This window comes from Sinocyclocheilus grahami, unplaced genomic scaffold (assembly GCF_001515645.1).
Source record: "Sinocyclocheilus grahami isolate Dianchi unplaced genomic scaffold, SAMN03320097.WGS_v1.1 scaffold1536.1, whole genome shotgun sequence".
NCBI classification, from domain to species: Eukaryota; Metazoa; Chordata; class Actinopteri; order Cypriniformes; family Cyprinidae; genus Sinocyclocheilus; species Sinocyclocheilus grahami.
In genome coordinates, this window is record NW_015506715.1 from 103,657 (window position 1) to 112,733 (window position 9,077).

Sequence of the window (9,077 nt, forward strand, 5' to 3'; positions counted from 1 at the left end):
ACAGAGAAACAAATGGAGACATAATTAGCGTAGCTGCTGTTCCAATCTAGCAAAATTGATTTGTTTAACCCAAGCTAAAGAATAATAATGTGCATTTGATCAGATATAACGTCTCAGGTTACTTATGTAACCATGGTTCCCAGAGTAAGGAACGAGACACTGCGTCCTCTAGGGGTCGCTATGGGGAACGCTTCGTCGTGACCTGTGTCTGAAGCATACATTGAAAAAACACCAACAACATGTTGGCCGGCGACAGCCATGACGTCACTACCGGTGTGACTATAGTATAAATAGGCGCCGGGAGAACACATCATCCACTTCTTCATCTGAAGCTTGCGTCCGCAGCATGGCAAGAAACCTAGAGGACGCAGTGACTTTTATGGGAACGTCGAACTGCGTCCTCTAGGTGTATACCCACGACACCATGCTGAGGGGAGTGCATGCCAGAAACCATGTCGAGCACTAAGTACCAACTCTACCATATTGCCATGGGAGTTGCCCCTGGGACGTTAGACTGCTGTCAGTGACATTATTCCCTACGGCCAAAGGCCTAGGCTACATAACCCAAAAAACTTACCTGTTGGGGCCAGAAATCCTAGAGCTCAAGGCTTGGAATCAGGAATAGATTCCTTTAAGGGAATACGACCAAGAGCCTAGAATCATAAGTCTTGGTCTCAACAGACCCCTAGTAGCAACACCCTGTTAAAGTAGGTATTCAGAGGATACATATGTGGAGTGGTGCCCAAGGCGGAACCGGGGTTTTAAACCACTCAGAAAGAGCACGAAGCTGCTGCGCGTAGCTCTTACCATACAGGATTCTAGAAAAGAACGCGAACTTACCGCAGTGTGGATTTTAGAAAGTGTACAAAGACTTCACGTGCACACTTACCATAACATGGATTTTAAACAATACCGTTCTAGGGGGTTCTCGTGGCACTCTGAAAGAACAGCATTCGATGGAAATGGTGCATCCCAAAAACGCTATGTTTGAGGAGTCATCAACTCGAACTTAAGGCTTATAATGCTGGAGTGGCTAGCAGTAAATCTGTAGCTGAGGGAGCAAACATCCAGCTCTCAATCGAGAGGGAGCTCGACTTACAGCATGTTCCAAAGGTGGAACAGCTAGCAGTTACTTAGCTGAGGGAGCAATGCCCCTAGTTCTCAAACAAGAGGATGCTTGACCTGCAGCATGTTCCAAAGCTGGAACAGCTAGCAATAATTTACTTAGCTGAGGGAGCAACAAACCCAGTTCTCAGTCGAGAATGGAGCTCTACCTACAGCATGTTCCAATGCTGGAACGGCTAGCAGTAGTTTACCTTAGCTGAGGGAGCATAAACCCAGCTCTCAGTGAGAGGGGGCTCGACCTACAGCGCGATTGTAGAATCAGAAGGGTAAGCGTACTGCAAGCTAACCAAACACTCAGCACATCAGAGAGGCAGAGGAAGGGCCTAATTCAATTGATGCTGCTGGTTCCAGGTGCTCTGGAAAACAGAGAACTCGACCTCTCATGAGAGGAGAACTCCGAATTCAGAGGATAGTGTGCTCATTCCAGGTAACCCTTTGATAAAAAGGGAGCACTGCTCAACACTACCACGAGAACAGCCCATGGAGCGAGGAATCCAACTCCTCAGAGAGAATTAAACGCTCAAAAGAAAGCACCATGCTCACAATAACCCTCAATGGTGAGGGGAGCGATGCTTCCACAGTGTGTCGACAGAGACACACTAGATGAGTGGAGTCCAAGGTACCGGTGTCTAAACCAACTCGGAGAAAGGGAACAAGGTTAATAACGTGTAACCCTTACCATACATCCAAGGTACCGGGGTCTAAACCAACTCGGAGAAAGGGAACAAGGTTAATAACGTGTAACCCTTACCATACAGGAGTTCAGAAAAGTGGGCAAAGCATAACGTGCATACTTACCACTTATGTGGATTTTAGAAAGTGGGCAAAGCATAACGTGCACACTTACCACTTATGTTGATTTTTGTAATACACAGCATGCACGATACAAGGAAACGGTCAGTAACATCATCACTTTGAGGTACGATATCTATATCAGTAAGATCCATTCCATGCGATATGATTAAATCTAGCGTATGATTAAAACGATGAGTGGACCCGGTGACGTTTTGCTTGTCTCCAAAAGAGTTTATTAGGTCAGTAAACGCAAGTCCTAATGCATCATTTGTATTATCAACGTGAATGTTAAAATCTCCGACAATTGTGGCAGTTATTTGAGATTTGACTAACTAATCATATGGAGCGCAGCATCCTGGAGATGTTGTCCAACAGGAGTTCCGCTCCGACTCTGCTGGGGTGCAGGCCATCGGCGCGAAAAAGCCTAGGACGCTCCCAGAAAAGATTCCAATTATTAACAAAGAGCCGTTTCTGTTCTTTATACCATGACAATAACCATTCATTTAAAGCAAAAAGTCTACTGAAACTTTCGTGTTCTCATCAATACGTGGGAAGCGGTCCTGACACGATGATCCTCGTCACAGGCGATGTGCTGCGCACCGTCTCGATCAGGCTCCTGGAAGTCCCTCTTCAGTGTCTCTGTCTGCCGCAGCTTGGTGTCGTTAACCCTGGCATGAAACACGACCGCTCTGGGGCTCTCGTCGCCCTTCAGGATCGTGGGTATCTGCGCAGAAACATCGAGAACACGAGCACCAGGGAAACAGTGGGTGTGCACTTTACCTTCAGCTAAAGTAGCACGGATGTGCCGGACGATGGAGTCTCCGACGATAACAGTGTCGTGTTCCGTCTTGCGGAGGGGAGCGAAGCGGTTCCGGGTGGAGATCTTGAAGACCGGAGGCAGCGGAGAGGTCGTCGGCCGGGTCCTGGCTCGTATCTTCCGCTGCGGGTGTACCCAGGGTCTGTGGTGTCCCGGCGCCGGAGTCAAGGACATCGGGGAAGATCGTGTCCTGGGTGCAACGGGCCTGTGCAGAGAATCACACGGAGTAGAGGTGGTGGGAGAGTTAGCAGCGTGCTGTATACTTACCCCGTACTTGTGAGCGTCAGCCCGGGATGTTTCCAGCGCGGCTCTCCGCTCTCTCAGCTGGGTCTGCCTCCTACACCAGGTCGCGGATCTGCTTCTCCACGGCCTCCAGCTTGAGCTGCAACGTGTCCTCACCTGCACTCAAATGTAGACACACATCCGCCATTAAAGCAAGTAACAGTGAGTAAAACAATGGTACTGTGTGTGAATAGAGTATTAGCAATGTAAGCGAGATTAGCGGCAACCACGCTGGTGATGCTAACGGGCTATATGCTAATAGCGGACTCGGGAAATCAAAATAAAACTAGTGATAACATGCCGCTCTGTTTTTGTTGTAGAATATGATAGGGGATATATTCACACGTTATAGAAACTAAAATGATGGTGTATAAAATTGGTTTTAGGATAAAAAATAAACAAGAATTAACTTGATGGAGCTCAAACTCAAAACACATGACAGCAACAAACAGTTATAAAACCTCTCATTCATTCAGTGATCAGAATCTCCTTTAAGTTCCTCAGTCCAGACTAAAACGTAGAGGGGAACAAGCTTTTTCTGTGGTTGGGCCTTGGTTATGGAACAATCTGCTGCTTGAGATTAGAGTGGCACCTTCCCTATCCATTTTTAAGTCTCTTTTAAAAACACACTTGTTTGTTCTGGCCTACTAATATCCCATTCTTATTCAATTGTATTATGGTCTTGTTTATCTGTCATTCCTTTGGTTTTAAATTCATATGTTTTATTCTTACTGATTTATGTGTTCATGATTTGATTTTAATGTACAGCACTTTGGTCAGTCTTATGGCTGTCTTTAAATGTGTTTTATAAATAAATTAACTTGGAACTTAAATTGTATTATGGTCTTGTTTATCTGTCATTCCTTTGGTTATAAATTCATATGTTTTATTCTTACTGATTTATGTGTTCATGATTTGATTTTAATGTACAGCACTTTGGTCAGTCTTGTGGCTGTCTTTAAATGTGTTTTATAAATAAATTAACTTGGAACTTGGTCTCTCTAGCGAGATTCCCAATTTGTTTGTCACCAAAGTGACGTCTCCATTCCCTCCTTCAGGGAACGAGGGTTTCAATACGTAACCGAGACTTTATAGCAGTATGAATGTCAGTATGTAAAGGGTATTTGAGACAAAACACCTGCGATAAGTATCTAAAGTTATAACAGTATGAATGTAGTCTGACATCAGATACCTGTCCTGATCGCAAGGGTTTCGTGTCAGATTACATTCATACTGTTATAACTTCAGATACCTGTCCTGATCACAGGTGTTTCAAATTCTAAACGTATTAATGTAATCTGACACGAAACCCCTGCAATCAGGACATGTATCTGAAGCTTTTCCCTAACTGCGCATGATCGGTGACCTATACACATTCTCAAATAGGCCACGCCTGCCTGATGACGTATCAATTATGCTGTTCTGAAACCCCTGGAAAAAAGTCTATCCCCTCCCGCATATTCACAGAGGCTCCCTGACATTGAATTAGTACCAATATTTACTAACCAGGTTTAAATTCCAGACTGTAATACACGAAGTGTATATTAATGAAAATAAACCTCCCACTGCCATTGAAGCTGCATCATTAGCAGATGATTTCGTTCTGACTCCCAAGAATCGATTTAGTTATGGGAATCGAGGTAATGGAAATCTTCACCTTAAACAATCGCAACTAAGTGATCGAAATTCACCTTCTCAGAGGGTGATATCTGATTCTATTCAGTCGTTACTGTCTGGAAGTCGAACATTGGAAGAATAAATGTCCTGTACATAAAAGCATCCCCGGACGTGGCAAGAATAAAAATTCTGCACCTGTGCCTTTAACGAGTTGCTTGCCGCATACGCAGTATGGAAAATATGTCCGTGACAAAAAGGAATTGTTCTGAAATTAAACACAATACAGGGTATGCACCGTTTATGTCGGAAGGGGTTGTTTCTTTTTCAGAGGGACATGAGAGTGTACCGGTAAAAGTCTTGCGAGATACTGGATCTTCAGAGTCCTTCATTTTGGATTCCATACTGCCATTTTCATCCAGTTCATATGTTGGTAAAAATGTTTTAATCCAAAGTTTGAACATCCAAACATTCATACTAATGAATCATGTAGTCTCTGGTTTATAAGGCTGCGCGGTTTATTTGGATGATGTTATAGTTTACAGCGATAGCTTGTATCAGCATGTGACACAGGTACGAGAATTATTTTACATTTACATTTACATTTAGTCATTTAGCAGACGCTTTTATCCAAAGCGACTTACAATTGGGGGATACATAAAGCGATTCTTCTTAAAGAGGCAAACAGACACAAGAAGTGGTTGTAATACCAAGTTCTTAGACATTGTTCAAATAAGTACAAGCTAGAAAGAGAAGTTTAGCTAAATGTGATTTTGCACGGGCAACGGTTTCTTAATTGGGAAAAGAGGTGGGCCAAGGTATGGTGCGCTCTTTGTGCGCTAAGGTGAGCGCGATAGAGAATTTCCCTACTCCTTGTACTAAAAAAGAGCTCATGATGTTTATTGGGATGGCCCCAATTTTTCATCGGTCATTTGTCCGTTGACTAATCTTTTAAAGAACTCCACTAAATTTGAGTGGACCCCCCATTGTCAAAAAGCATTTGAGAATGTGAAGTTGCTGTTGACTGCTGCTCCTGTATTAGCAACGCCCCAAAGTGGTCTTCTGTTTGAGATCCAGGTTGATGCAAGTCAAGGGGGAGCAGGAGCGGTTCTTCTCCAGACTCATGGTGGTATTAGTCATCAAATTAGTTATTTCTCACGCAAGTTTAATTCCTATCAATTGAACTATTCTGTTATTGAGAAGGAAACGCTGGCACTGATCTGGGCACTTCAACATTTTGATGTGTATGTGGGGGCAGGTGACATTCCTTCACTCATTACAGAGTCCGAGTCAATGCTTAATGAGATGGATACTTTTCTTACAGCCTTACAACTTGACGATTAAACACATTAAGGGAGTTGACAATGTTTTAGCGGACACCCTGTCACGTGCCCCTGTGGTGGAGTGAGGAGATGGTGTTTTTGTCTCCAACTGATGTGAGTTGACCTACTTCTATTACAAATCATTATTACCGTATTGGCCCGAATATAAGACGACCCCCCTTTTTCCAGATGTACCTTTTGGAAAAAGGCTTTTTAAAAACCAAATCTTGTTTTTTCTCAGTAAAACACATTTTGTCTTCAATTATTTTCATATTGCATATTTTAATTTTTGTTTTGAAAGTATGGTAAAAACTGGTAAAATGTACCAACAATCACATTTAAAAAATATACACTTTTTGATATACCATAAAAAAAAAAATAAAAAAAAAAACGGTAGCCCATCTGAATTAGGACATTTAGGCTATCCATCTAATAGTAGCCTACCAAAATCTAATTAACAGTAGAAGTTAAATCTTACTGTAGTCTTCAAATCTGGGTACTGTCTTACGTTTTAAAATCACAAAGAGAGTTTGGTGACAGTCACGACTCATGCAGCTGTAAGGTTTTCTTCTTCTTTTGTTTTTACTCGCGATCTTTACAACACGCATTACATTACGTATTTCATGGCACACTGGTTTTATGTGTATTTGGCGCCACCTATTGTTGTGGGTGTATTATTGACATGTCAAAGTCTAGACCCTGAATATAAGACGACCTCGTTTTTTTAGATGTATTTCCAAGAAAAAAACATCGTCTTATATTCGGGTCAATACGGTATTATTATTGTTATTAGTTTTGATGTGGGATTTTTTTTAAGAGGGCGTGTTAGGATTTAGTTGTATTGGTTTGGGTGTTTTGGTTTCTTTTTCTCTGTGGCAGGTTCTGTGATTGGGTTGTGACTGGAGTGCACCTGATGCTCATCATGGCTGTTATTTAAACCTGGTGCGAGAATTAGTCAGCGCCGCTGCTCCCCTGTTGCTCGAGCAGTTTGCTGCGCTCCAGTTTTGTGGCATTATGCTTTGTTTTGTATCCACTCACTAGCGCTGACCACACTTCACTTTGTGCATCCATTCACCTGCATTTCATACGGATTGATAATACTGATACTGACTTTTGTGATAGTTATTTTTGGTTAAATTTTGTTGTAATGAATATTATGCTTGAAGTTATTCCGCCGTGTTGTCTCCCTTTATGTTACATCTCTGAGCCAGGTGTAACACGTGAGCTGATGTCAGCATCTCGCGTGTCAAGGATTACAGCCGTAGGCAATGCAGAAACCTGTAGCTCTTCTTTCAGCTTCACTTCATCTTTTGAAACCAAATGAGGAAACTTCTGTTTTTGTACAATCTTTTGTCACAGTTAAATATATGTGATATTTTGATTAAATTGAATTAAACCGAGTATGCTCATAAATACTTACTACAAATTGAATTACATAATTTTTAGTTACACTATCTTAAGTAATGTATTGGACTATTGCTTTTTTTAAAGGATCATCTAAATGTCATTATATATAAAATTGTCAAATTTTAAAAGAAATGATTGCTGAAATGATCAAAGTAGGATGTTGCTTCAGTTATAGATTGTAGATTATAAAACATTTTACATTTCCCAAACCTAATACTTGAACACAATGAGCTTTTGACCACGGTTAATGCATGTATGTACTGTACACTACAAGGAACTGACACAGATATGTGAAGATACTCATGTTACAGTAAACAAGAGCAAGTCATGGCACATGAAAGTGAAGGTTGTCAACGGCAAATAATGAAAGCTTGAAAAACACTCCAGCCTCAGGTATCATGCATGTACCAACAGTGAAACCATAACCAGTTGGTTCTTTATGTAAAGAACGTATAGCATCACAGTAAAATCCCCAGAGTAAAATAAACCATTCAGAGAACGTTGGTCCCACTCTAAATAGAGTTAAATTAACACTGAAGCAGAGTTAAAGCTGAGATAATTAAGTGACTAATTAAATTATGATTGAGCATTAGTGATGAACACCTGCTGTTAACAAGCAGCATAACTGAAGAAAAGAGAAACACAAGAACTACATCTGACTTCAGCCACAGCCTGAAATAAAAGTCATAAAGGCTACGTTCACACTGTGAGCCTTAGTGCTCAATTCTTTTCTCAGATCAGATTTTTTTTGTATAGAAGTTCACATTGTTGTTGTTATAAATGTGGCCAATATCAGTTTTACATTGTGAACAGATCATGGTTCTGAACTGACCCGCATGCGCAAAAGAATGATACGAACAGGGTTTCCAGATTTTCACAACAAAATCCACCCAATTGTTTCTCAAAACTAGCCCAACCATGTTCAGGGAGGTAAACATCGCGTTAGTGGGGTCGCGTCAACCCACGAAGTTGGAAAACAACCTGTGGCAACAGTGGGAAAAGTAGGTAAATTCCGTGGGGAAACTGTGGATTTGGCAACACTTGCACAGCACACTGTCATACGGAAGTAAACACGGAGGACATAAAGTAAGTGATTATGCATTTATTTATGGTGTGATCTGCTGCAGAAGCCAGTGAAATTATGCACAGGCAATATGAAAAAGACAAGGCTGTGACAAAAGACAGCAGAGTTCTGAAACTTTAATGACACAAGCGCTCATGTTTTGCTTGTATATGGAGTTGTCACTATAATACTCACTGTACTTCCACTGACTCCCTTTCGCTACTGTCTTGATAACTTTGGGTATGTAAAATCTTTGAAGTGTCTTCTGTCAGCGCAGAATTATGACGAATGTCAATCTAGAGTGAAGTAGAAGTCCCATGAATTCCGACATGACTTGTTCACACTGCGGTCGCATTTCAAAACATCTGACCTGTATCGGATTTAGTACCACATATGGAAGTGGCACAAATCGGAATTGAAGAGATCAGATTCCATGCTGTTTGTGCCGTTCACACTGTCATGACAAAAACAGATCTGAGTCACATGAGCAAAAAAAATTTGTACCAAAAAAAAGATTCAAAGACAGACCCTACCAGTGACATCTAGTTGTCAGCTGCAATTATAGCAGCCACTTTCAAATGATTCACACATCTTATTGATTCCAGTTTCAACACAAAAGCAATAACAATATTCTGCAATAGCAGCTGTCTTC